This window comes from Hyperolius riggenbachi, chromosome 3, assembly GCF_040937935.1.
Source record: "Hyperolius riggenbachi isolate aHypRig1 chromosome 3, aHypRig1.pri, whole genome shotgun sequence".
Classification (NCBI taxonomy): domain Eukaryota; kingdom Metazoa; phylum Chordata; class Amphibia; order Anura; family Hyperoliidae; genus Hyperolius; species Hyperolius riggenbachi.
Genome location: NC_090648.1, coordinates 83,312,203 through 83,338,451, shown reverse-complemented (window position 1 = coordinate 83,338,451; position 26,249 = coordinate 83,312,203). Strand labels below are relative to the sequence as shown.

General features: G+C 47.0%; 23 non-coding genes across 23 annotated transcripts; all 23 read left to right on the top strand.

Annotated features, from left to right (window-relative positions):
• Positions 1-6,305: 6,305 nt before the first annotated feature.
• TRNAR-ACG (transfer RNA arginine (anticodon ACG)) lies at positions 6,306-6,378 on the top strand. The gene has a single exon. It is a non-coding gene; the product is annotated as a tRNA-Arg (tRNA).
• A 1,030-nt stretch (positions 6,379-7,408) lies between these two features.
• Positions 7,409-7,481, top strand: TRNAR-ACG (transfer RNA arginine (anticodon ACG)). The gene has a single exon. It is a non-coding gene; the product is annotated as a tRNA-Arg (tRNA).
• An 8-nt stretch (positions 7,482-7,489) lies between these two features.
• TRNAH-GUG (transfer RNA histidin (anticodon GUG)) lies at positions 7,490-7,561 on the top strand. Its single transcript has one exon. It is a non-coding gene; the product is annotated as a tRNA-His (tRNA).
• A 950-nt stretch (positions 7,562-8,511) lies between these two features.
• TRNAR-ACG (transfer RNA arginine (anticodon ACG)) lies at positions 8,512-8,584 on the top strand. Its single transcript has one exon. It is a non-coding gene; the product is annotated as a tRNA-Arg (tRNA).
• Positions 8,585-9,611: 1,027 nt separating this feature from the next.
• TRNAR-ACG (transfer RNA arginine (anticodon ACG)) lies at positions 9,612-9,684 on the top strand. The gene has a single exon. It is a non-coding gene; the product is annotated as a tRNA-Arg (tRNA).
• A 1,030-nt stretch (positions 9,685-10,714) lies between these two features.
• Positions 10,715-10,787, top strand: TRNAH-AUG (transfer RNA histidin (anticodon AUG)). The gene has a single exon. It is a non-coding gene; the product is annotated as a tRNA-His (tRNA).
• A 1,030-nt stretch (positions 10,788-11,817) lies between these two features.
• Positions 11,818-11,890, top strand: TRNAR-ACG (transfer RNA arginine (anticodon ACG)). Its single transcript has one exon. It is a non-coding gene; the product is annotated as a tRNA-Arg (tRNA).
• A 1,030-nt stretch (positions 11,891-12,920) lies between these two features.
• TRNAR-ACG (transfer RNA arginine (anticodon ACG)) lies at positions 12,921-12,993 on the top strand. The gene has a single exon. It is a non-coding gene; the product is annotated as a tRNA-Arg (tRNA).
• Positions 12,994-14,023: 1,030 nt separating this feature from the next.
• Positions 14,024-14,096, top strand: TRNAR-ACG (transfer RNA arginine (anticodon ACG)). Its single transcript has one exon. It is a non-coding gene; the product is annotated as a tRNA-Arg (tRNA).
• Positions 14,097-15,126: 1,030 nt separating this feature from the next.
• TRNAR-ACG (transfer RNA arginine (anticodon ACG)) lies at positions 15,127-15,199 on the top strand. Its single transcript has one exon. It is a non-coding gene; the product is annotated as a tRNA-Arg (tRNA).
• A 1,030-nt stretch (positions 15,200-16,229) lies between these two features.
• Positions 16,230-16,302, top strand: TRNAC-ACA (transfer RNA cysteine (anticodon ACA)). The gene has a single exon. It is a non-coding gene; the product is annotated as a tRNA-Cys (tRNA).
• Positions 16,303-17,332: 1,030 nt separating this feature from the next.
• TRNAC-ACA (transfer RNA cysteine (anticodon ACA)) lies at positions 17,333-17,405 on the top strand. The gene has a single exon. It is a non-coding gene; the product is annotated as a tRNA-Cys (tRNA).
• Positions 17,406-17,413: 8 nt separating this feature from the next.
• Positions 17,414-17,485, top strand: TRNAH-GUG (transfer RNA histidin (anticodon GUG)). Its single transcript has one exon. It is a non-coding gene; the product is annotated as a tRNA-His (tRNA).
• A 950-nt stretch (positions 17,486-18,435) lies between these two features.
• Positions 18,436-18,508, top strand: TRNAR-ACG (transfer RNA arginine (anticodon ACG)). The gene has a single exon. It is a non-coding gene; the product is annotated as a tRNA-Arg (tRNA).
• Positions 18,509-19,538: 1,030 nt separating this feature from the next.
• TRNAR-ACG (transfer RNA arginine (anticodon ACG)) lies at positions 19,539-19,611 on the top strand. The gene has a single exon. It is a non-coding gene; the product is annotated as a tRNA-Arg (tRNA).
• Positions 19,612-20,629: 1,018 nt separating this feature from the next.
• Positions 20,630-20,702, top strand: TRNAR-ACG (transfer RNA arginine (anticodon ACG)). The gene has a single exon. It is a non-coding gene; the product is annotated as a tRNA-Arg (tRNA).
• An 8-nt stretch (positions 20,703-20,710) lies between these two features.
• On the top strand, positions 20,711-20,782 carry TRNAH-GUG (transfer RNA histidin (anticodon GUG)). Its single transcript has one exon. It is a non-coding gene; the product is annotated as a tRNA-His (tRNA).
• Positions 20,783-21,732: 950 nt separating this feature from the next.
• On the top strand, positions 21,733-21,805 carry TRNAR-ACG (transfer RNA arginine (anticodon ACG)). The gene has a single exon. It is a non-coding gene; the product is annotated as a tRNA-Arg (tRNA).
• An 8-nt stretch (positions 21,806-21,813) lies between these two features.
• TRNAH-GUG (transfer RNA histidin (anticodon GUG)) lies at positions 21,814-21,885 on the top strand. The gene has a single exon. It is a non-coding gene; the product is annotated as a tRNA-His (tRNA).
• Positions 21,886-22,835: 950 nt separating this feature from the next.
• On the top strand, positions 22,836-22,908 carry TRNAR-ACG (transfer RNA arginine (anticodon ACG)). Its single transcript has one exon. It is a non-coding gene; the product is annotated as a tRNA-Arg (tRNA).
• An 8-nt stretch (positions 22,909-22,916) lies between these two features.
• On the top strand, positions 22,917-22,988 carry TRNAH-GUG (transfer RNA histidin (anticodon GUG)). The gene has a single exon. It is a non-coding gene; the product is annotated as a tRNA-His (tRNA).
• Positions 22,989-23,938: 950 nt separating this feature from the next.
• On the top strand, positions 23,939-24,011 carry TRNAR-ACG (transfer RNA arginine (anticodon ACG)). The gene has a single exon. It is a non-coding gene; the product is annotated as a tRNA-Arg (tRNA).
• A 1,030-nt stretch (positions 24,012-25,041) lies between these two features.
• TRNAR-ACG (transfer RNA arginine (anticodon ACG)) lies at positions 25,042-25,114 on the top strand. Its single transcript has one exon. It is a non-coding gene; the product is annotated as a tRNA-Arg (tRNA).
• The last annotated feature ends 1,135 nt before the right edge of the window (positions 25,115-26,249 follow it).

The following is a 26,249-nucleotide window of genomic DNA, read 5'->3' as shown; positions in this document are numbered from 1 at the left end:
GCGGCGCACCTACGCACGGAGCGTCACGCCCTTTATGCCCTAAGAAGAGGAAGGCTCTCATGAGCAGCTTGCGGGGACTCTGGCCGCCCCTTCCTGACGTCATCTGGGGGGTGGGGATTGCTGGTAGGACAGACTGCATTTAAGCAGCAGTCTGTCAGTACTCTGTGTCCGCTGTAGCGATCACACCTGTGTTAGCTCTCGGATCCACAGTATACATATATATTGGTACTGCCAATATATAAGTACTGGAAGACCATACCATTGTGATTTATCTGTGCCTTTGATCTCTTGCCTGTTCTTGACCTCGCTATTGCCTTACCCTCTTGTACTTTTGCCTATCTGATCTCCTGTTGCCTACCTTGCTATTTTATCTCGTTTCGTCTCTGAGCCTTGTGATACTGTACCTCGATATCTCTGATCTTCTGTTGCCGAACCCCGGCTCGTTCCTAGACTCTGTCCTAGCTTCCTGATTCTGTACCTCGCTATATCTGATATTTTGTTGCCGTATTTCGCCTGTACCACTATCCTCCTCCAGCGGGCCCTTGCCGCTGGGTGGAAGTTGCTGCTGTCAGTGAGCCTTGCCACTGAATAGTGTATTACTGTTGCACCAATCACTACACACCTTTGGGTGGACAGAGGTTAGTTTGTATATCGGATTGTCAGTGAGACTGCAGCTCATTTACAATCAGGTATATATCTGTGTTCCGGCGATACTGCAGATCATCGGTAACCAGATACTCTCTGTGCTCTCCGATCGTCACAGAACGTGACAGTACAGCGGACCATATAAAATGGATGCTCTGGTTCAGCAGGTTAACAATCTGATGACAGCTGTCACTCTTTTAGACCAGACCGTTAAAGATCAGCAGGTCCAGCTTAATCGACTAGCAGAGGTTGTACAAAACCTGCAAGCACCAGTTAATCCCGCTCCCATCTTGCCTGTCGAACCTAAGATGCCGTTGCCTAAAATGTTTTCAGGGGAACGCTCCGATTTCCGCAATTTTCGGGATCGGTGCCTATCATATTTTCAAATGCGTCCCATTTCCTCTGGTTCTGAACTGCAACGGGTCACCCTCATAAAGACCCTTTTACAAGGAGATTCACAAACCTGGGCCTACAGTCTACCCTTGGGTCACGAGGCTCTTACCTCTGTAGAAAATTTTTTCGAAGCTATGGCGGTCGTGTATGACGATCCTGATACTTCCGCCACAGCTGAGAGGAGACTGAAAAGACTCAAACAGGGTCAGAACTCAGTAGAGACTTATGCTGCGGAATTCCGCAAATGGTCGTTTTCTACCAGGTGGGAGGCACAATCTCTTTTAGATAGGTTCCTAACGGGGTTGTCTGATACTGTATCAGAATTAATGTTAAGTCATCCTGAACCTAGAACCTTGGATGAGGCCATAGGCCTTGCTATCAAGATAGACCGCAGAGTACGTTTTCATAGGTCGACCAGGCAGCGACCCGTCATGCGGTCACAGCCTTCCATGAGTTTCTCTACTCCCTCTTCTACCGATGAGCCCATGCAGCTGGGTCACTCTAAGTTATCTGAGACCGAAAAACTAAGAAGGAGAAAGGAGGGGTTGTGCTTATATTGTGGGGACAATGGTCATATCGCCGCTGTTTGTACCAAGAAGGCGGAAAACTTCTCCGCCTAGGGTTAGTCGGGGGTACTACCCTAGGCGAGAATTCTGTACCTCCAAAAGATAAAGTGTTATTCCCCATTTCCATTTCTTGGGACAAACAAAACATTGCACTGCAGGCCTTTATTGATACGGGCGCTGCAGCCAATTTTATGGATTTTAATTTGGCACTTAAATTGGGTATACCAGTGGTTCCCCTTGAGAAACGTATTATAGTCACTGCTATTGACGATTCCCCATTACAGGATAGTCAACCTGTCTCTATCACCCCTGAATTAATCTGTACTGTTGGGGTTTTACATTGTGAAAAGTTACGATTTTACCTTATCAGAATGCCATCTTGCTCAATTATATTAGGCCTTCCTTGGCTCCGGCTCCATTCTCCACAGATTGATTGGTCTTCTGGACAATTGCTCTCTTGGTCATCCTACTGTCAGAAGCACTGCATATCTAAGTGTCCTCTTAACCCCGCAATGTTTACCTCAACCTTATAGCTCATTTGCCGATGTGTTTTGTCCACGATCTGCTGATTCACTACCACCTCACAGACCGTATGACTGCCCGATCGAGCTCAGACCAGGAACCATGCCCCCTAGAGGTCATCTTTATAGTCTCACAGGACCCGAAAAGGTGGCTATGAGGGAGTACATTCAGGAGAACCTAGAAAAAGGGTTCATTCGACCCTCTAGATCACCTGCGGGGGCAGGATTCTTCTTTGTGAAGAAAAAGGATGGGGGGCTGCGTCCCTGCATCGACTATCGAGCTCTTAATACCATAACGATCAAAAACCGTTACCCGCTCCCTCTGATTGATGACCTTTTTTCTCAGATCACAGGTGCCCAGATATTCACTAAATTAGATCTCAGGGGAGCTTACAATTTGGTCAGAATTAGACAAGGTGACGAATGGAAGACGGCATTTAACACTCAGGATGGGCATTACGAATACCTGGTCATGCCCTTTGGTCTGTGTAATGCCCCCGCTGTTTTCCAAGAATTAGTCAATGACATTTTTAGGGAGGTGGTGGGGAAGTTTGTGGTCGTCTATTTGGACGACATTCTGATCTTTTCTCACAATATCAGAGAACATAGGTCTCAGGTTCAGTATGTATTACAAAAGTTACGTGAGAATTCATTGTATGCCAAGTTGGAAAAATGTTTGTTCGAGGTCACTGAAGTTCCATTTCTGGGTTATATAATCTCCAGGTCTGGGTTGTCAATGGATAGCGGTAAAGTTGCAGCAGTGTTGAATTGGCCCCAACCAGTTGGTCTGAAAGCCCTACAACGTTTTCTGGGTTTTTCTAACTATTATAGGAAATTTATAAAGGGGTATTCCGCTCTAGTAGCTCCCCTCACTGACATGACAAAAAAAGGGGCTAATGCTAGCAAATGGTCTCCCAAGGCCATTTCTGCTTTTTTGAGTCTAAAAACTGCCTTCTGTTCTGCTCCCATTTTACACCATGTCGACTCTTCTAGACCATTTATCGTGGAGGTAGACGCATCAGAGATTGGTGTTGGGGCAGTTTTGTCACAGTTCTCCGGGTCGCAGGGGAGACTTCATCCTTGTGCGTTTTTCTCGAAAAAATTTTCTGAAGCAGAGAGGAATTATGATATCGGGAACAGGGAATTATTGGCCGTAAAATTGGCTTTTGAGGAATGGCGACACTGGCTGGAGGGGGCGGAGCATGTCATTACGGTATATACGGATCATAAGAATCTGGAATATCTGAAGGGGGCTAAGAGGTTAAATCCCAGGCAGGCACGGTGGTCTTTATTCTTTTCTAGGTTTGATTTCATCATCACGTTTAAACCTGGAAGCAAAAATGTCAAGGCTCATGCTCTTTCCCGATGCTTTGATATAGAATCAGTACTGCCCTCCGAGCCAGATCCTATTTTATCTGAGAAAGTTGTGTTAGCCAGTATAGACTCTATGGGGGATATTGCTTCGGTTCTGCTCCCCTACCAGCAGGATAGTCCAGCAGGGAAACCGTCTGATCTCATGTTTGTGCCGTTACAGTTCAGGTTACAGATACTTCAACTCTTTCATGCTCATAAGATAGCGGGTCACCCTGGAGTGGCTCGAACCAGAGAGTTATTGTCCAGAAGCGTCTGGTGGCCTTCATGGAGGAGTGATGTCGAGGATTTTGTTGTTTCTTGTTCAGTGTGCTCACGGAGTAAACCCTCACGTGTACCTCCGGTGGGTACCCTCCAACCTCTGCCTATACCCTCCGAGCCCTGGACTCATGTATCCATGGATTTCGTGGGAGAATTACCTCCCTCGGACGGTAATACGGTAATTTGGGTCATTGTTGATCGGTTCTCTAAGATGGCTCATTTTGTACCTTTGACGAAATTTCCCTCCGCTAAAGAACTTGCAGATCTTTTCGTGATACACGTTCTTCGCCTTCACGGGGTTCCTGAGAACATAGTATCCGACAGGGGGGTGCAGTTCGTTTCAGAATTCTGGAGAGAATTTTGCAAGACACTAGGGATCACCCTCTCTTTTTCATCTGGTTTTCACCCCCAGACTAATGGACAAACCGAGAGAACGAATCAGTCCTTAGAACAATATCTTCGATGTTATGTGGCAGATAATCAAACAGAGTGGGTTCAGTACTTACCTTATTCCGAATTTGCCCATAATAATCTTCGGAGTGCTTCCTCTGGGTTTTCACCCTTTCAGATTGTCAATAGAAGGTCACCAAGATTTTCACCACTTCCTGTCAGGTCCTCACCTTTCCCTGCCTTGGAGGTCTGGCAAGAGAATCTAAGATCTCTTTGGAAGGAAGTAAATACTAATTTAAAGAAGACAGTTTTGTTCCAGAAACAACAGGCCGACCGAAGGCGTTCACCCGAGTGGGAGTTTGCTCCCGGAGATCTTGTCTGGATCTCTACTCGGCATATCGCCTTACGACAGCCATCAGCAAAGCTTGGACCTAAATTTATAGGTCCATATCCTATAGCCAAAAGGATCAATAGGGTATCTTATCAAGTGACATTACCTCAGTCAATGCGTGGAGTGAGAACATTTCATGTGTCTTTGCTGAAACCCGCGGTACATGTGGACCGCGGTCCTCCTCCCATACTTGTTGACGGTGAACCTGAGTATGAGGTCGAGAAAATTCTAGATTCTCGATTTGTTCGGAACTCTCTTCAGTATCTGGTTCATTGGAGAGGATATGGTCCTGAGGAGAGATCCTGGGTACCAGCACATCAATTTCATGCACAGGAACTCATACGGGAATTTCATGACACACATCCTGATAGACCTTCATTGGCGCGTTCGGAGACCACGCCTCAGGGGAGGGGTAATGTCAGGCATAGACTCACCCCCACCGCCGACAACAGTACGAACGCCGCTCTGGCGGCTGACGTCATCGGGACCCCGAACTTCCGGTCTGTTCCGGCAGCTCCATCCACCGCTCAGCGTGTCACTGGCAGCCTGTCCCAGCAGGGTAGGGCGGCGCACTCACGCACGGAGCGTCACGCCCTTTATGCCCTAAGAAGAGGAAGGCTCTCATGAGCAGCTTGCGGGGACTCTGGCCGCCCCTTCCTGACGTCATCTGGGGGGTGGGGATTGCTGGTAGGACAGACTGCATTTAAGCAGCAGTCTGTCAGTACTCTGTGTCCGCTGTAGCGATCACACCTGTGTTAGCTCTCGGATCCACAGTATACATATATATTGGTACTGCCAATATATAAGTACTGGAAGACCATACCATTGTGATTTATCTGTGCCTTTGATCTCTTGCCTGTTCTTGACCTCGCTATTGCCTTACCCTCTTGTACTTTTGCCTATCTGATCTCCTGTTGCCTACCTTGCTATTTTATCTCGTTTCGTCTCTGAGCCTTGTGATACTGTACCTCGATATCTCTGATCTTCTGTTGCCGAACCCCGGCTCGTTCCTAGACTCTGTCCTAGCTTCCTGATTCTGTACCTCGCTATATCTGATATTTTGTTGCCGTATTTCGCCTGTACCACTATCCTCCTCCAGCGGGCCCTTGCCGCTGGGTGGAAGTTGCTGCTGTCAGTGAGCCTTGCCACTGAATAGTGTATTACTGTTGCACCAATCACTACACACCTTTGGGTGGACAGAGGTTAGTTTGTATATCGGATTGTCAGTGAGACTGCAGCTCATTTACAATCAGGTATATATCTGTGTTCCGGCGATACTGCAGATCATCGGTAACCAGATACTCTCTGTGCTCTCCGATCGTCACAGAACGTGACAAGGACCCTTTCCATACTGCTTGGCTTCACTCCTTGTCTTCACACCCAGCAACTTTCCCATTGGCACTAACTACACTCGGTGCAGCTGCAACAACATCACCTTAAGAAATGTGTGAATAACGCTAGGACTAGCATACAAAATGTGCCCTGATCCTATAGTGGCTAGTACTCTTTGTTGTGGCTGCAAGCAACCTGGTGTGAATACGGTTTACGGCGGGCTGCTTTCTGCACTCCTCTTGCAACCTTCTTCAAGCTTTTAGAACAGCATTGTGAATATCTGGACTCGGAGACAGCAAATTCATGACATTTTAATAGAGATTATCTCTCAAAGAAGTTCTCGCTACAGAAGATGTTCAGTGGAATAGGGCACTTCAACGAGGCCCACTTTCCTTGTGGCCGCAAGGAAAACGTGCTATGCATATGTCAGCAGCAGGGCCAGTGGCGCAATGGATAACGCGTCTGACTACGAATCAGAAGATTGTAGGTTCGACTCCTACCTGGCTCAGGAAACATGCCGTGATCGTATAGTGGTTAGTACTCTGTGTTGTGGCCGCAGCAACCCCGGTTTGAATCCGGGTCACGGCAGGCTGTTTACTTTCTTCCTCTGCGACTTTTTCTTCAGCTTGCAACCAATCTACTGACTTTCTAAAGCATTCGGGAACCTTAGGCTCTGCTTGCTTCACTTCTTCACTACAACATTTTGCCTTTCGCCGAGAGAAAACTTTCTCTGCTATGGACCTTTGTAGCATCTTCAAACATCTTCACAAATACCATCCTCACATGACATCTTGGCCTCACCAGTTGCCAGTCTCTTGCTAAGCCTAGGTCAACTTTCACCACTTGCCTTTCCCAAGAAACCCGCGCAAGAAAAAGACCTATTACACAGAGCACTTGAGCATCAATTCACCTTGGCGCCCATACTTCTGATGGCTGCTAGCAATGCTTAAAGGACAACTCTGCTTTGACATTGTTCTGCACAGACAACTTTAACAGCAGACCTTGATCAATCATGCAGAGATAATGCTTTCAGGATTTTGTTCCTAGAAGGAGATAGAAGAACTTAGCCCGCCGTGCCCCACTCACAACAGACAGCTGCCCAGACAGAGGACCCTTTCCATACTGCTTGGCTTCACTCCTTGTCTTCACACCCAGCAACTTTCCCATTGGCACTAACTACACTCGGTGCAGCTGCAACAACATCACCTTAAGAAATGTGTGAATAACGCTAGGACTAGCATACAAAATGTGCCCTGATCCTATAGTGGCTAGTACTCTTTGTTGTGGCTGCAAGCAACCTGGTGTGAATACGGTTTACGGCGGGCTGCTTTCTACACTCCTCTTGCAACCTTCTTCAAGCTTTTAGAACAGCATTGTGAATATCTGGACTCAGAGACAGCAAATTCATGACATTTTATTAGAGATTATCTCTCAAAGAAGTTCTCGCTACAGAAGATGTTCAGTGGAATAGGGCACTTCAACGAGGCCCACTTTCCTTGTGGCCGCAAGGAAAACGTGCAATGCATATGTCAGCAGCAGGGCCAGTGGCGCAATGGATAATGCGTCTGACTACGGATCAGAAGATTGTAGGTTCGACTCCTACCTGGCTCAGGAAACATGCCGTGATCGTATAGTGGTTAGTACTCTGCGTTGTGGCCGCAGCAACCCCGGTTCGAATCCGGGTCACGGCAGGCTCTTTACTTTCTTCCTCTGTGACTTTTTCTTCAGCTTGCAACCAATCTACTGACTTTCTAAAGCATTCAGGAACCTTAGGCTCTGCTTGCTTCACTTCTTCACTACAACATTTTGCCTTTCGCCGAGAGAAAACTTTCTCTGCTATGGACCTTTGTAGCATCTTCAAACATCTTCACAAATACCATCCTCACATGACATCTTGGCCTCACCAGTTGCCAGTCTCTTGCTAAGCCTAGGTCAACTTTCACCACTTGCCTTTCCCAAGAAACCCGCGCAAGAAAAAGACCTATTACACAGAGCACTTGAGCATCAATTCACCTTGGCGCCCATACTTCTGATGGCTGCTAGCAATGCTTAAAGGACAACTCTGCTTTGACATTGTTCTGCACAGACAACTTTAACAGCAGACCCTGATCAATCATGCAGAGATAATGCTTTCAGGATTTTGTTCCTAGAAGGAGATAGAAGAACTTAGCCCGCCGTGCCCCACTCACAACAGACAGCTGCCCAGACAGAGGACCCTTTCCATACTGCTTGGCTTCACTCCTTGTCTTCACACCCAGCAACTTTCCCATTGGCACTAACTACACTCGGTGCAGCTGTAACAACATCACCTTAAGAAATGTGTGAATAACGCTAGGACTAGCATACAAAATGTGCCCTGATCCTATAGTGGCTAGTACTCTTTGTTGTGGCTGCAAGCAACCTGGTGTGAATACGGTTTACGGCGGGCTGCTTTCTGCACTCCTCTTGCAACCTTCTTCAAGCTTTTAGAACAGCATTGTGAATATCTGGACTCAGAGACAGCAAATTCATGACATTTTAATAGAGATTATCTCTCAAAGAAGTTCTCGCTACAGAAGATGTTCAGTGGCATAGGGCACTTCAACGAGGCCCACTTTCCTTGTGGCCCCAAGGAAAACGTGCTATGCATATGTCAGCAGCAGGGCCAGTGGCGCAATGGATAACGCGTCTGACTACGGATCAGAAGCTTGTAGGTTCGACTCCTACCTGGCTCAGGAAACATGCCGTGATCGTATAGTGGTTAGTACTCTGCGTTGTGGCTGCAGCAACCCCGGTTTGAATCCGGGTCACGGCAGGCTCTTTACTTTCTTCCTCTGCGACTTTTTCTTCAGCTTGCAACCAATCTACTGACTTTCTAAAGCATTCAGGAACCTTAGGCTCTGCTTGCTTCACTTCTTCACTACAACATTTTGCCTTTCGCCGAGAGAAAACTTTCTCTGCTATGGACCTTTGTAGCATCTTCAAACATCTTCACAAATACCATCCTCACATGACATCTTGGCCTCACCAGTTGCCAGTCTCTTGCTAAGCCTAGGTCAACTTTCACCACTTGCCTTTCCCAAGAAACCCGCGCAAGAAAAAGACCTATTACACAGAGCACTTGAGCATCAATTCACCTTGGCGCCCATACTTCTGATGGCTGCTAGCAATGCTTAAAGGACAACTCTGCTTTGACATTGTTCTGCACAGACAACTTTAACAGCAGACCCTGATCAATCATGCAGAGATAATGCTTTCAGGATTTTGTTCCTAGGAGATAGAAGAACTTAGCCCGCCGTGCCCCACTCACAACAGACAGCTGCCCAGACAGAGGACCCTTTCCATACTGCTTGGCTTCACTCCTTGTCTTCACACCCAGCAACTTTCCCATTGGCACTAACTACACTCGGTGCAGCTGCAACAACATCACCTTAAGAAATGTGTGAATAACGCTAGGACTAGCATACAAAATGTGCCCTGATCCTATAGTGGCTAGTACTCTTTGTTGTGGCTGCAAGCAACCTGGTGTGAATACGGTTTACGGCGGGCTGCTTTCTGCACTCCTCTTGCAACCTTCTTCAAGCTTTTAGAACAGCATTGTGAATATCTGGACTCAGAGACAGCAAATTCATGACATTTTAATAGAGATTATCTCTCAAAGAAGTTCTCGCTACAGAAGATGTTCAGTGGCATAGGGCACTTCAACGAGGCCCACTTTCCTTGTGGCCCCAAGGAAAACGTGCTATGCATATGTCAGCAGCAGGGCCAGTGGCGCAATGGATAACGCGTCTGACTACGGATCAGAAGCTTGTAGGTTCGACTCCTACCTGGCTCAGGAAACATGCCGTGATCGTATAGTGGTTAGTACTCTGCGTTGTGGCTGCAGCAACCCTGGTTTGAATCCGGGTCACGGCAGGCTCTTTACTTTCTTCCTCTGCGACTTTTTCTTCAGCTTGCAACCAATCTACTGACTTTCTAAAGCATTCAGGAACCTTAGGCTCTGCTTGCTTCACTTCTTCACTACAACATTTTGCCTTTCGCCGAGAGAAAACTTTCTCTGCTATGGACCTTTGTAGCATCTTCAAACATCTTCACAAATACCATCCTCACATGACATCTTGGCCTCACCAGTTGCCAGTCTCTTGCTAAGCCTAGGTCAACTTTCACCACTTGCCTTTCCCAAGAAACCCGCGCAAGAAAAAGACCTATTACACAGAGCACTTGAGCATCAATTCACCTTGGCGCCCATACTTCTGATGGCTGCTAGCAATGCTTAAAGGACAACTCTGCTTTGACATTGTTCTGCACAGACAACTTTAACAGCAGACCCTGATCAATCATGCAGAGATAATGCTTTCAGGATTTTGTTCCTAGAAGGAGATAGAAGAACTTAGCCCGCCGTGCCCCACTCACAACAGACAGCTGCCCAGACAGAGGACCCTTTCCATACTGCTTGGCTTCACTCCTTGTCTTCACACCCAGCAACTTTCCCATTGGCACTAACTACACTCGGTGCAGCTGCAACAACATCACCTTAAGAAATGTGTGAATAACGCTAGGACTAGCATACAAAATGTGCCCTGATCCTATAGTGGCTAGTACTCTTTGTTGTGGCTGCAAGCAACCTGGTGTGAATACGGTTTACGGCGGGCTGCTTTCTGCACTCCTCTTGCAACCTTCTTCAAGCTTTTAGAACAGCATTGTGAATATCTGGACTCAGAGACAGCAAATTCATGACATTTTAATAGAGATTATCTCTCAAAGAAGTTCTCGCTACAGAAGATGTTCAGTGGCATAGGGCACTTCAACGAGGCCCACTTTCCTTGTGGCCCCAAGGAAAACGTGCTATGCATATGTCAGCAGCAGGGCCAGTGGCGCAATGGATAACGCGTCTGACTATGGATCAGAAGCTTGTAGGTTCGACTCCTACCTGGCTCAGGAAACATGCCGTGATCGTATAGTGGTTAGTACTCTGCGTTGTGGCTGCAGCAACCCCGGTTTGAATCCGGGTCACGGCAGGCTCTTTACTTTCTTCCTCTGCGACTTTTTCTTCAGCTTGCAACCAATCTACTGACTTTCTAAAGCATTCAGGAACCTTAGGCTCTGCTTGCTTCACTTCTTCACTACAACATTTTGCCTTTCGCCGAGAGAAAACTTTCTCTGCTATGGACCTTTGTAGCATCTTCAAACATCTTCACAAATACCATCCTCACATGACATCTTGGCCTCACCAGTTGCCAGTCTCTTGCTAAGCCTAGGTCAACTTTCACCACTTGCCTTTCCCAAGAAACCCGCGCAAGAAAAAGACCTATTACACAGAGCACTTGAGCATCAATTCACCTTGGCGCCCATACTTCTGATGGCTGCTAGCAATGCTTAAAGGACAACTCTGCTTTGACATTGTTCTGCACAGACAACTTTAACAGCAGACCCTGATCAATCATGCAGAGATAATGCTTTCAGGATTTTGTTCCTAGAAGGAGATAGAAGAACTTAGCCCGCCGTGCCCCACTCACAACAGACAGCTGCCCAGACAGAGGACCCTTTCCATACTGCTTGGCTTCACTCCTTGTCTTCACACCCAGCAACTTTCCCATTGGCACTAACTACACTCGGTGCAGCTGCAACAACATCACCTTAAGAAATGTGTGAATAACGCTAGGACTAGCATACAAAATGTGCCCTGATCCTATAGTGGCTAGTACTCTTTGTTGTGGCTGCAAGCAACCTGGTGTGAATACGGTTTACGGCGGGCTGCTTTCTGCACTCCTCTTGCAACCTTCTTCAAGCTTTTAGAACAGCATTGTGAATATCTGGACTCAGAGACAGCAAATTCATGACATTTTAATAGAGATTATCTCTCAAAGAAGTTCTCGCTACAGAAGATGTTCAGTGGAATAGGGCACTTCAACGAGGCCCACTTTCCTTGTGGCCGCAAGGAAAACGTGCTATGCATATGTCAGCAGCAGGGCCAGTGGCGCAATGGATAACGCGTCTGACTACGGATCAGAAGATTGTAGGTTCGACTCCTACCTGGCTCAGGAAACATGCCGTGATCGTATAGTGGTTAGTACTCTGCGTTGTGGCCGCAGCAACCCTGGTTCGAATCTGGGTCACGGCAGGCTCTTTACTTTCTTCCTCTGCGACTTTTTCTTCAGCTTGCAACCAATCTACTGACTTTCTAAAGCATTCAGGAACCTTAGGCTCTGCTTGCTTCACTTCTTCACTACAACGTTTTGCCTTTCGCCGAGAGAAAACTTTCTCTGCTATGGACCTTTGTAGCATCTTCAAACATCTTCACAAATACCATCCTCACATGACATCTTGGCCTCACCAGTTGCCAGTCTCTTGCTAAGCCTAGGTCAACTTTCACCACTTGCCTTTCCCAAGAAACCCGCGCAAGAAAAAGACCTATTACACAGAGCACTTGAGCATCAATTCACCTTGGCGCCCATACTTCTGATGGCTGCTAGCAATGCTTAAAGGACAACTCTGCTTTGACATTGTTCTGCACAGACAACTTTAACAGCAGACCCTGATCAATCATGCAGAGATAATGCTTTCAGGATTTTGTTCCTAGAAGGAGATAGAAGAACTTAGCCCGCCGTGCCCCACTCACAACAGACAGCTGCCCAGACAGAGGACCCTTTCCATACTGCTTGGCTTCACTCCTTGTCTTCACACCCAGCAACTTTCCCATTGGCACTAACTACACTCGGTGCAGCTGCAACAACATCACCTTAAGAAATGTGTGAATAACGCTAGGACTAGCATACAAAATGTGCCCTGATCCTATAGTGGCTAGTACTCTTTGTTGTGGCTGCAAGCAACCTGGTGTGAATACGGTTTACGGCGGGCTGCTTTCTGCACTCCTCTTGCAACCTTCTTCAAGCTTTTAGAACAGCATTGTGAATATCTGGACTCAGAGACAGCAAATTCATGACATTTTAATAGAGATTATCTCTCAAAGAAGTTCTCGCTACAGAAGATGTTCAGTGGAATAGGGCACTTCAACGAGGCCCACTTTCCTTGTGGCCGCAAGGAAAACGTGCTATGCATATGTCAGCAGCAGGGCCAGTGGCGCAATGGATAATGCGTCTGACTACGGATCAGAAGATTGTAGGTTCGACTCCTACCTGGCTCAGGAAACATGCAGTGATCGTATAGTGGTTAGTACTCTGCGTTGTGGCCGCAGCAACCCTGGTTCGAATCCGGGTCACGGCAGGCTCTTTACTTTCTTCCTCTGCGACTTTTTCTTCAGCTTGCAACCAATCTACTGACTTTCTAAAGCATTCAGGAACCTTAGGCTCTGCTTGCTTCACTTCTTCACTACAACATTTTGCCTTTCGCCGAGAGAAAACTTTCTCTGCTATGGACCTTTGTAGCATCTTCAAACATCTTCACAAATACCATCCTCACATGACATCTTGGCCTCACCAGTTGCCAGTCTCTTGCTAAGCCTAGGTCAACTTTCACCACTTGCCTTTCCCAAGAAACCCGCGCAAGAAAAAGACCTATTACACAGAGCACTTGAGCATCAATTCACCTTGGCGCCCATACTTCTGATGGCTGCTAGCAATGCTTAAAGGACAACTCTGCTTTGACATTGTTCTGCACAGACAACTTTAACAGCAGACCCTGATCAATCATGCAGAGATAATGCTTTCAGGATTTTGTTCCTAGAAGGAGATAGAAGAACTTAGCCCGCCGTGCCCCACTCACAACAGACAGCTGCCCAGACAGAGGACCCTTTCCATACTGCTTGGCTTCACTCCTTGTCTTCACACCCAGCAACTTTCCCATTGGCACTAACTACACTCGGTGCAGCTGCAACAACATCACCTTAAGAAATGTGTGAATAACGCAAGGACTAGCATACAAAATGTGCCCTGATCCTATAGTGGCTAGTACTCTTTGTTGTGGCTGCAAGCAACCTGGTGTGAATACGGTTTACGGCGGGCTGCTTTCTGCACTCCTCTTGCAACCTTCTTCAAGCTTTTAGAACAGCATTGTGAATATCTGGACTCAGAGACAGCAAATTCATGACATTTTAATAGAGATTATCTCTCAAAGAAGTTCTCGCTACAGAAGATGTTCAGTGGCATAGGGCACTTCAACGAGGCCCACTTTCCTTGTGGCCCCAAGGAAAACGTGCTATGCATATGTCAGCAGCAGGGCCAGTGGCGCAATGGATAACGCGTCTGACTACGGATCAGAAGCTTGTAGGTTCGACTCCTACCTGGCTCAGGAAACATGCCGTGATCGTATAGTGGTTAGTACTCTGCGTTGTGGCTGCAGCAACCCCGGTTTGAATCCGGGTCACGGCAGGCTCTTTACTTTCTTCCTCTGCGACTTTTTCTTCAGCTTGCAACCAATCTACTGACTTTCTAAAGCATTCAGGAACCTTAGGCTCTGCTTGCTTCACTTCTTCACTACAACATTTTGCCTTTCGCCGAGAGAAAACTTTCTCTGCTATGGACCTTTGTAGCATCTTCAAACATCTTCACAAATACCATCCTCACATGACATCTTGGCCTCACCAGTTGCCAGTCTCTTGCTAAGCCTAGGTCAACTTTCACCACTTGCCTTTCCCAAGAAACCCGCGCAAGAAAAAGACCTATTACACAGAGCACTTGAGCATCAATTCACCTTGGCGCCCATACTTCTGATGGCTGCTAGCAATGCTTAAAGGACAACTCTGCTTTGACATTGTTCTGCACAGACAACTTTAACAGCAGACCCTGATCAATCATGCAGAGATAATGCTTTCAGGATTTTGTTCCTAGAAGGAGATAGAAGAACTTAGCCCGCCGTGCCCCACTCACAACAGACAGCTGCCCAGACAGAGGACCCTTTCCATACTGCTTGGCTTCACTCCTTGTCTTCACACCCAGCAACTTTCCCATTGGCACTAACTACACTCGGTGCAGCTGCAACAACATCACCTTAAGAAATGTGTGAATAACGCTAGGACTAGCATACAAAATGTGCCCTGATCCTATAGTGGCTAGTACTCTTTGTTGTGGCTGCAAGCAACCTGGTGTGAATACGGTTTACGGCGGGCTGCTTTCTGCACTCCTCTTGCAACCTTCTTCAAGCTTTTAGAACAGCATTGTGAATATCTGGACTCAGAGACAGCAAATTCATGACATTTTAATAGAGATTATCTCTCAAAGAAGTTCTCGCTACAGAAGATGTTCAGTGGAATAGGGCACTTCAACGAGGCCCACTTTCCTTGTGGCCGCAAGGAAAACGTGCTATGCATATATCAGCAGCAGGGCCAGTGGCGCAATGGATAACGCGTCTGACTACGGATCAGAAGATTGTAGGTTCGACTCCTACCTGGCTCAGGAAACATGCAGTGATCGTATAGTGGTTAGTACTCTGCGTTGTGGCCGCAGCAACCCTGGTTCGAATCCGGGTCACGGCAGGCTCTTTACTTTCTTCCTCTGCGACTTTTTCTTCAGCTTGCAACCAATCTACTGACTTTCTAAAGCATTCAGGAACCTTAGGCTCTGCTTGCTTCACTTCTTCACTACAACATTTTGCCTTTCGCCGAGAGAAAACTTTCTCTGCTATGGACCTTTGTAGCATCTTCAAACATCTTCACAAATACCATCCTCACATGACATCTTGGCCTCACCAGTTGCCAGTCTCTTTCTAAGCCTAGGTCAACTTTCACCACTTGCCTTTCCCAAGAAACCCGCGCAAGAAAAAGACCTATTACACAGAGCACTTGAGCATCAATTCACCTTGGCGCCCATACTTCTGATGGCTGCTAGCAATGCTTAAAGGACAACTCTGCTTTGACATTGTTCTGCACAGACAACTTTAACAGCAGACCCTGATCAATCATGCAGAGATAATGCTTTCAGGATTTTGTTCCTAGAAGGAGATAGAAGAACTTAGCCCGCCGTGCCCCACTCACAACAGACAGCTGCCCAGACAGAGGACCCTTTCCATACTGCTTGGCTTCACTCCTTGTCTTCACACCCAGCAACTTTCCCATTGGCACTAACTACACTCGGTGCAGCTGCAACAACATCACCTTAAGAAATGTGTGAATAACGCTAGGACTAGCATACAAAATGTGCCCTGATCCTATAGTGGCTAGTATTCTTTGTTGTGGCTGCAAGCAACCTGGTGTGAATACGGTTTACGGCGGGCTGCTTTCTGCACTCCTCTTGCAACCTTCTTCAAGCTTTTAGAACAGCATTGTGAATATCTGGACTCAGAGACAGCAAATTCATGACATTTTAATAGAGATTATCTCTCAAAGAAGTTCTCGCTACAGAAGATGTTCAGTGGAATAGGGCACTTCAACGAGGCCCACTTTCCTTGTGGCCGCAAGGAAAACGTGCTATGCATATGTCAGCAGCAGGGCCAGTGGCGCAATGGATAACGCGTCTGATTACAGATCAGAAGATTGTAGGTTCGACTCCTACCTGGCTCAGGAAACATGCCGTGATCGTATAGTGGTTAGTACTCTGCGTTGTGGCCGCAGCAACCCCAGTTCGAATCCGGGTCACGGCAGGCTCTTTACTTTCTTCCTCTGCGACTTTTTCTTCAGCTTGCAACCAATCTACTGACTTTCTAAAGCATTCAGGAACCTTAGGCTCTGCTTGCTTCACTTCTTCACTACAACATTTTGCCTTTCGCCGAGAGAAAACTTTCTCTGCTATGGACCTTTGTAGCATCTTCAAACATCTTCACAAATACCATCCTCACATGACATCTTGGCCTCACCAGTTGCCAGTCTCTTGCTAAGCCTAGGTCAACTTTCACCACTTGCCTTTCCCAAGAAACCCGCGCAAGAAAAAGACCTATTACACAGAGCACTTGAGCATCAATTCACCTTGGCGCCCATACTTCTGATGGCTGCTAGCAATGCTTAAAGGACAACTCTGCTTTGACATTGTTCTGCACAGACAACTTTAACAGCAGACCCTGATCAGTCATGCAGAGATAATGCTTTCAGGATTTTGTTCCTAGAAGGAGATAGAAGAACTTAGCCCACCGTGCCCCACTCACAACAGACAGCTGCCCAGACAGAGGACCCTTTCCATACTGCTTGGCTTCACTCCTTGTCTTCACACCCAGCAACTTTCCCATTGGCACTAACTACACTCGGTGCAGCTGCAACAACATCACCTTAAGAAATGTGTGAATAACGCTAGGACTAGCATACAAAATGTGCCCTGATCCTATAGTGGCTAGTACTCTTTGTTGTGGCTGCAAGCAACCTGGTGTGAATACGGTTTACGGCGGGCTGCTTTCTGCACTCCTCTTGCAACCTTCTTCAAGCTTTTAGAACAGCATTGTGAATATCTGGACTCAGAGACAGCAAATTCATGACATTTTAATAGAGATTATCTCTCAAAGAAGTTCTCGCTACAGAAGATGTTCAGTGGAATAGGGCACTTCAACGAGGCCCACTTTCCTTGTGGCCGCAAGGAAAACGTGCTATGCATATGTCAGCAGCAGGGCCAGTGGCGCAATGGATAACGCGTCTGACTACAGGTCAGAAGATTGTAGGTTCGACTCCTACCTGGCTTAGGAAACATGCCGTGATCGTATAGTGGTTAGTACTCTGCGTTGTGGCCGCAGCAACCCCGGTTCGAATCCGGGTCACGGCAGGCTCTTTACTTTCTTCCTCTGCGACTTTTTCTTCAGCTTGCAACCAATCTACTGACTTTCTAAAGCATTCGGGAACCTTAGGCTCTGCTTGCTTCACTTCTTCACTACAACATTTTGCCTTTCGCCGAGAGAAAACTTTCTCTGCTATGGACCTTTGTAGCATCTTCAAACATCTTCACAAATACCATCCTCACATGACATCTTGGCCTCACCAGTTGCCAGTCTCTTGCTAAGCCTAGGTCAACTTTCACCACTTGCCTTTCCCAAGAAACCCGCGCAAGAAAAAGACCTATTACACAGAGCACTTGAGCATCAATTCACCTTGGCGCCCATACTTCTGATGGCTGCTAGCAATGCTTAAAGGACAACTCTGCTTTGACATTGTTCTGCACAGACAACTTTAACAGCAGACCCTGATCAATCATGCAGAGATAATGCTTTCAGGATTTTGTTCCTAGAAGGAGATAGAAGAACTTAGCCCGCCGTGCCCCACTCACAACAGACAGCTGCCCAAACAGAGAACCCTTTCCATACTGCTTGGCTTCACTCCTTGTCTTCACACCCAGCAACTTTCCCATTGGCACTAACTACACTCGGTGCAGCTGCAACAACATCACCTTAAGAAATGTGTGAATAACGCTAGGACTAGCATACAAAATGTGCCCTGATCCTATAGTGGCTAGTACTCTTTGTTGTGGCTGCAAGCAACCTGGTGTGAATACGGTTTACGGCGGGCTGCTTTCTGCACTCCTCTTGCAACCTTCTTCAAGCTTTTAGAACAGCATTGTGAATATCTGGACTCAGAGACAGCAAATTCATGACATTTTAATAGAGATTATCTCTCAAAGAAGTTCTCGCTACAGAAGATGTTCAGTGGAATAGGGCACTTCAACGAGGCCCACTTTCCTTGTGGCCGCAAGGAAAACGTGCTATGCATATGTCAGCAGCAGGGCCAGTGGCGCAATGGATAACGCATCTGACTACGGATCAGAAGATTGTAGGGTCGATTCCTACCTGGCTCAGGAAACATGCCGTGATCGTATAGTGGTTAGTACTCGGCGTTGTGGCCGCAGCAACCCCGGTTTGAATCCGGGTCACGGCAGGCTCTTTACTTTCTTCCTCTGCGACTTTTTCTTCAGCTTGCAACCAATCTACTGACTTTCTAAAGCATTCAGGAACCTTAGGCTCTGCTTGCTTCACTTCTTCACTACAACATTTTGCCTTTCGCCGAGAGAAAACTTTCTCTGCTATGGACCTTTGTAGCATCTTCAAACATCTTCACAAATACCATCCTCACATGACATCTTGGCCTCACCAGTTGCCAGTCTCTTGCTAAGCCTAGGTCAACTTTCACCACTTGCCTTTCCCAAGAAACCCGCGCAAGAAAAAGACCTATTACACAGAGCACTTGAGCATCAATTCACCTTGGCGCCCATACTTCTGATGGCTGCTAGCAATGCTTAAAGGACAACTCTGCTTTGACATTGTTCTGCACAGACAACTTTAACAGCAGACCCTGATCAATCATGCAGAGATAATGCTTTCAGGATTTTGTTCCTAGAAGGAGATAGAAGAACTTAGCCCGCCGTGCCCCACTCACAACAGACAGCTGCCCAGACAGAGGACCCTTTCCATACTGCTTGGCTTCACTCCTTGTCTTCACACCCAGCAACTTTCCCATTGGCACTAACTACACTCGGTGCAGCTGCAACAACATCACCTTAAGAAATGTGTGAATAACGCTAGGACTAGCATACAAAATGTGCCCTGATCCTATAGTGGCTAGTACTCTTTGTTGTGGCTGCAAGCAACCATGTGTGAATACGGTTTACGGCGGGCTGCTTTCTGCACTCCTCTTGCAACCTTCTTCAAGCTTTTAGAACAGCATTGTGAATATCTGGACTCAGAGACAGCAAATTCATGACATTTTAATAGAGATTATCTCTCAAAGAAGTTCTCGCTACAGAAGATGTTCAGTGGAATAGGGCACTTCAACGAGGCCCACTTTCCTTGTGGCCGCAAGGAAAACGTGCTATGCGTATGTCAGCAGCAGGGCCAGTGGCGCAATGGATAACGCGTCTGACTACGGATCAGAAGATTGTAGGTTCGACTCCTACCTGGCTCAGGAAACATGCCGTGATCGTATAATGGTTAGTACTCTGCGTTGTGGCCGCAGCAATCCGGGTCACGGCAGGCTCTTTACTTTCTTCCTCTACGACTTTTTCTTCAGCTTGCAACCAATCTACTGACTTTCTAAAGCATTCAGGAACCTTAGGCTCTGCTTGCTTCACTTCTTCACTACAACATTTTGCCTTTCACCGAGAGAAAACTTTCTCTGCTATGGACCTTTGTAGCATCTTCAAACATCTTCACAAATACCATCCTCACATGACATCTTGGCCTCACCAGTTGCCAGTCTCTTGCTAAGCCTAGGTCAACTTTCACCACTTGCCTTTCCCAAGAAACCCGCGCAAGAAAAAGACCTATTACACAGAGCACTTGAGCATCAATTCACCTTGGCGCCCATACTTCTGATGGCTGCTAGCAATGCTTAAAGGACAACTCTGCTTTGACATTGTTCTGCACAGACAACTTTAACAGCAGACCCTGATCAATCATGCAGAGATAATGCTTTCAGGATTTTGTTCCTAGAAGGAGATAGAAGAACTTAGCCCGCCGTGCCCCACTCACAACAGACAGCTGCCCAGACAGAGGACCCTTTCCATACTGCTTGGCTTCACTCCTTGTCTTCACACCCAGCAACTTTCCCATTGGCACTAACTACACTCGGTGCAGCTGCAACAACATCACCTTAAGAAATGTGTGAATAACGCTAGGACTAGCATACAAAATGTGCCCTGATCCTATAGTGGCTAGTACTCTTTGTTGTGGCTGCAAGCAACCTGGTGTGAATACGGTTTACGGCGGGCTGCTTTCTGCACTCCTCTTGCAACCTTCTTCAAGCTTTTAGAACAGCATTGTGAATATCTGGACTCAGAGACAGCAAATTCATGACATTTTAATAGAGATTATCTCTCAAAGAAGTTTTCGCTACAGAAGATGTTCAGTGGAATAGGGCACTTCAACGAGGCCCACTTTCCTTGTGGCCGCAAGGAAAACGTGCTATGCATATGTCAGCAGCAGGGCCAGTGGCGCAATGGATAACGCGTCTGATTACGGATCAGAAGATTGTAGGTTCGACTCCTACCTGGCTCAGGAAACATGCCGTGATCGTATAGTGGTTAGTACTCTGCGTTGTGGCCGCAGCAACCCCGGTTCGAATCCGGGTCACGGCAGGCTCTTTACTTTCTTCCTCTGCGACTTTTTCTTCAGCTTGCAACCAATCTACTGACTTTCTAAAGCATTCAGGAACCTTAGGCTCTGCTTGCTTCACTTCTTCACTACAACATTTTGCCTTTCGCCGAGAGAAAACTTTCTCTGCTATGGACCTTTGTAGCATCTTCAAACATCTTCACAAATACCATCCTCACATGACATCTTGGCCTCACCAGTTGCCAGTCTCTTGCTAAGCCTAGGTCAACTTTCACCACTTGCCTTTCCCAAGAAACCCGCGCAAGAAAAAGACCTATTACACAGAGCACTTGAGCATCAATTCACCTTGGCGCCCATACTTCTGATGGCTGCTAGCAATGCTTAAAGGACAACTCTGCTTTGACATTGTTCTGCACAGACAACTTTAACAGCAGACCCTGATCAGTCATGCAGAGATAATGCTTTCAGGATTTTGTTCCTAGAAGGAGATAGAAGAACTTAGCCCACCGTGCCCCACTCACAACAGACAGCTGCCCAGACAGAGGACCCTTTCCATACTGCTTGGCTTCACTCCTTGTCTTCACACCCAGCAACTTTCCCATTGGCACTAACTACACTCGGTGCAGCTGCAACAACATCACCTTAAGAAATGTGTGAATAACGCTAGGACTAGCATACAAAATGTGCCCTGATCCTATAGTGGCTAGTACTCTTTGTTGTGGCTGCAAGCAACCTGGTGTGAATACGGTTTACGGCGGGCTGCTTTCTGCACTCCTCTTGCAACCTTCTTCAAGCTTTTAGAACAGCATTGTGAATATCTGGACTCAGAGACAGCAAATTCATGACATTTTAATAGAGATTATCTCTCAAAGAAGTTCTCGCTACAGAAGATGTTCAGTGGAATAGGGCACTTCAACGAGGCCCACTTTCCTTGTGGCCGCAAGGAAAACGTGCTATGCATATGTCAGCAGCAGGGCCAGTGGCGCAATGGATAACGCGTCTGACTACGGATCAGAAGATTGTAGGTTCGACTCCTACCTGGCTCAGGAAACATGCCGTGATCGTATAGTGGTTAGTACTCTGCGTTGTGGCCGCAGCAACCCCGGTTCGAATCCGGGTCACGGCAGGCTCTTTACTTTCTTCCTCTGCGACTTTTTCTTCAGCTTGCAACCAATCTACTGACTTTCTAAAGCATTCGGGAACCTTAGGCTCTGCTTGCTTCACTTCTTCACTACAACATTTTGCCTTTCGCCGAGAGAAAACTTTCTCTGCTATGGACCTTTGTAGCATCTTCAAACATCTTCACAAATACCATCCTCACATGACATCTTGGCCTCACCAGTTGCCAGTCTCTTGCTAAGCCTAGGTCAACTTTCACCACTTGCCTTTCCCAAGAAACCCGCGCAAGAAAAAGACCTATTACACAGAGCACTTGAGCATCAATTCACCTTGGCGCCCATACTTCTGATGGCTGCTAGCAATGCTTAAAGGACAACTCTGCTTTGACATTGTTCTGCACAGACAACTTTAACAGCAGACCCTGATCAATCATGCAGAGATAATGCTTTCAGGATTTTGTTCCTAGAAGGAGATAGAAGAACTTAGCCCGCCGTGCCCCACTCACAACAGACAGCTGCCCAAACAGAGAACCCTTTCCATACTGCTTGGCTTCACTCCTTGTCTTCACACCCAGCAACTTTCCCATTGGCACTAACTACACTCGGTGCAGCTGCAACAACATCACCTTAAGAAATGTGTGAATAACGCTAGGACTAGCATACAAAATGTGCCCTGATCCTATAGTGGCTAGTACTCTTTGTTGTGGCTGCAAGCAACCTGGTGTGAATACGGTTTACGGCGGGCTGCTTTCTGCACTCCTCTTGCAACCTTCTTCAAGCTTTTAGAACAGCATTGTGAATATCTGGACTCAGAGACAGCAAATTCATGACATTTTAATAGAGATTATCTCTCAAAGAAGTTCTCGCTACAGAAGATGTTCAGTGGAATAGGGCACTTCAACGAGGCCCACTTTCCTTGTGGCCGCAAGGAAAACGTGCTATGCATATGTCAGCAGCAGGGCCAGTGGCGCAATGGATAACGCGTCTGACTACGGATCAGAAGATTGTAGGTTCGACTCCTACCTGGCTCAGGAAACATGCCGTGATCGTATAGTGGTTAGTACTCTGCGTTGTGGCCGCAGCAACCCCGGTTCGAATCCGGGTCACGGCAGGCTCTTTACTTTCTTCCTCTGCGACTTTTTCTTCAGCTTGCAACCAATCTACTGACTTTCTAAAGCATTCAGGAACCTTAGGCTCTGCTTGCTTCACTTCTTCACTACAACATTTTGCCTTTCGCCGAGAGAAAACTTTCTCTGCTATGGACCTTTGTAGCATCTTCAAACATCTTCACAAATACCATCCTCACATGACATCTTGGCCTCACCAGTTGCCAGTCTCTTGCTAAGCCTAGGTCAACTTTCACCACTTGCCTTTCCCAAGAAACCCGCGCAAGAAAAAGACCTATTACACAGAGCACTTGAGCATCAATTCACCTTGGCGCCCATACTTCTGATGGCTGCTAGCAATGCTTAAAGGACAACTCTGCTTTGACATTGTTCTGCACAGACAACTTTAACAGCAGACCCTGATCAGTCATGCAGAGATAATGCTTTCAGGATTTTGTTCCTAGAAGGAGATAGAAGAACTTAGCCCACCGTGCCCCACTCACAACAGACAGCTGCCCAGACAGAGGACCCTTTCCATACTGCTTGGCTTCACTCCTTGTCTTCACACCCAGCAACTTTCCCATTGGCACTAACTACACTCGGTGCAGCTGCAACAACATCACCTTAAGAAATGTGTGAATAACGCTAGGACTAGCATACAAAATGTGCCCTGATCCTATAGTGGCTAGTACTCTTTGTTGTGGCTGCAAGCAACCTGGTGTGAATACGGTTTACGGCAAGCTGCTTTCTGCACTCCTCTTGCAACCTTCTTCAAGCTTTTAGAACAGCATTGTGAATATCTGGACTCAGAGACAGCAAATTCATGACATTTTAATAGAGATTATCTCTCAAAGAAGTTCTCGCTACAGAAGATGTTCAGTGGAATAGGGCACTTCAACGAGGCCCACTTTCCTTGTGGCCGCAAGGAAAACGTGCTATGCATATGTCAGCAGCAGGGCCAGTGGCGCAATGGATAACGCATCTGACTACGGATCAGAAGATTGTAGGGTCGATTCCTACCTGGCTCAGGAAACATGCCGTGATCGTATAGTGGTTAGTACTCGGCGTTGTGGCCGCAGCAACCCCGGTTTGAATCCGGGTCACGGCAGGCTCTTTACTTTCTTCCTCTGCGACTTTTTCTTCAGCTTGCAACCAATCTACTGACTTTCTAAAGCATTCAGGAACCTTAGGCTCTGCTTGCTTCACTTCTTCACTACAACATTTTGCCTTTCGCCGAGAGAAAACTTTCTCTGCTATGGACCTTTGTAGCATCTTCAAACATCTTCACAAATACCATCCTCACATGACATCTTGGCCTCACCAGTTGCCAGTCTCTTGCTAAGCCTAGGTCAACTTTCACCACTTGCCTTTCCCAAGAAACCCGCGCAAGAAAAAGACCTATTACACAGAGCACTTGAGCATCAATTCACCTTGGCGCCCATACTTCTGATGGCTGCTAGCAATGCTTAAAGGACAACTCTGCTTTGACATTGTTCTGCACAGACAACTTTAACAGCAGACCCTGATCAATCATGCAGAGATAATGCTTTCAGGATTTTGTTCCTAGAAGGAGATAGAAGAACTTAGCCCGCCGTGCCCCACTCACAACAGACAGCTGCCCAGACAGAGGACCCTTTCCATACTGCTTGGCTTCACTCCTTGTCTTCACACCCAGCAACTTTCCCATTGGCACTAACTACACTCGGTGCAGCTGCAACAACATCACCTTAAGAAATGTGTGAATAACGCTAGGACTAGCATACAAAATGTGCCCTGATCCTATAGTGGCTAGTACTCTTTGTTGTGGCTGCAAGCAACCATGTGTGAATACGGTTTACGGCGGGCTGCTTTCTGCACTCCTCTTGCAACCTTCTTCAAGCTTTTAGAACAGCATTGTGAATATCTGGACTCAGAGACAGCAAATTCATGACATTTTAATAGAGATTATCTCTCAAAGAAGTTCTCGCTACAGAAGATGTTCAGTGGAATAGGGCACTTCAACGAGGCCCACTTTCCTTGTGGCCGCAAGGAAAACGTGCTATGCATATGTCAGCAGCAGGGCCAGTGGCGCAATGGATAACGCGTCTGACTACGGATCAGAAGATTGTAGGTTCGACTCCTACCTGGATCAGGAAACATGCCGTGATCGTATAATGGTTAGTACTCTGCGTTGTGGCCGCAGCAATCCGGGTCACGGCAGGCTCTTTACTTTCTTCCTCTACGACTTTTTCTTCAGCTTGCAACCAATCTACTGACTTTCTAAAGCATTCAGGAACCTTAGGCTCTGCTTGCTTCACTTCTTCACTACAACATTTTGCCTTTCACCGAGAGAAAACTTTCTCTGCTATGGACCTTTGTAGCATCTTCAAACATCTTCACAAATACCATCCTCACATGACATCTTGGCCTCACCAGTTGCCAGTCTCTTGCTAAGCCTAGGTCAACTTTCACCACTTGCCTTTCCCAAGAAACCCGCGCAAGAAAAAGACCTATTACACAGAGCACTTGAGCATCAATTCACCTTGGCGCCCATACTTCTGATGGCTGCTAGCAATGCTTAAAGGACAACTCTGCTTTGACATTGTTCTGCACAGACAACTTTAACAGCAGACCCTGATCAATCATGCAGAGATAATGCTTTCAGGATTTTGTTCCTAGAAGGAGATAGAAGAACTTAGCCCGCCGTGCCCCACTCACAACAGACAGCTGCCCAGACAGAGGACCCTTTCCATACTGCTTGGCTTCACTCCTTGTCTTCACACCCAGCAACTTTCCCATTGGCACTAACTACACTCGGTGCAGCTGCAACAACATCACCTTAAGAAATGTGTGAATAACGCTAGGACTAGCATACAAAATGTGCCCTGATCCTATAGTGGCTAGTACTCTTTGTTGTGGCTGCAAGCAACCTGGTGTGAATACGGTTTATGGCGGGCTGCTTTCTGCACTCCTCTTGCAACCTTCTTCAAGCTTTTAGAACAGCATTGTGAATATCTGGACTCAGAGACAGCAAATTCATGACATTTTAATAGAGATTATCTCTCAAAGAAGTTCTCGCTACAGAAGATGTTCAGTGGAATAGGGCACTTCAACGAGGCCCACTTTCCTTGTGGCCGCAAGGAAAACGTGCTATGCATATGTCAGCAGCAGGGCCAGTGGTGCAATGGATAACGCGTCTGACTACGGATCAGAAGATTGTAGGGTCGACTCCTACCTGGCTCAGGAAACATGCCGTGATCGTATAGTGGTTAGTACTCTGCGTTGTG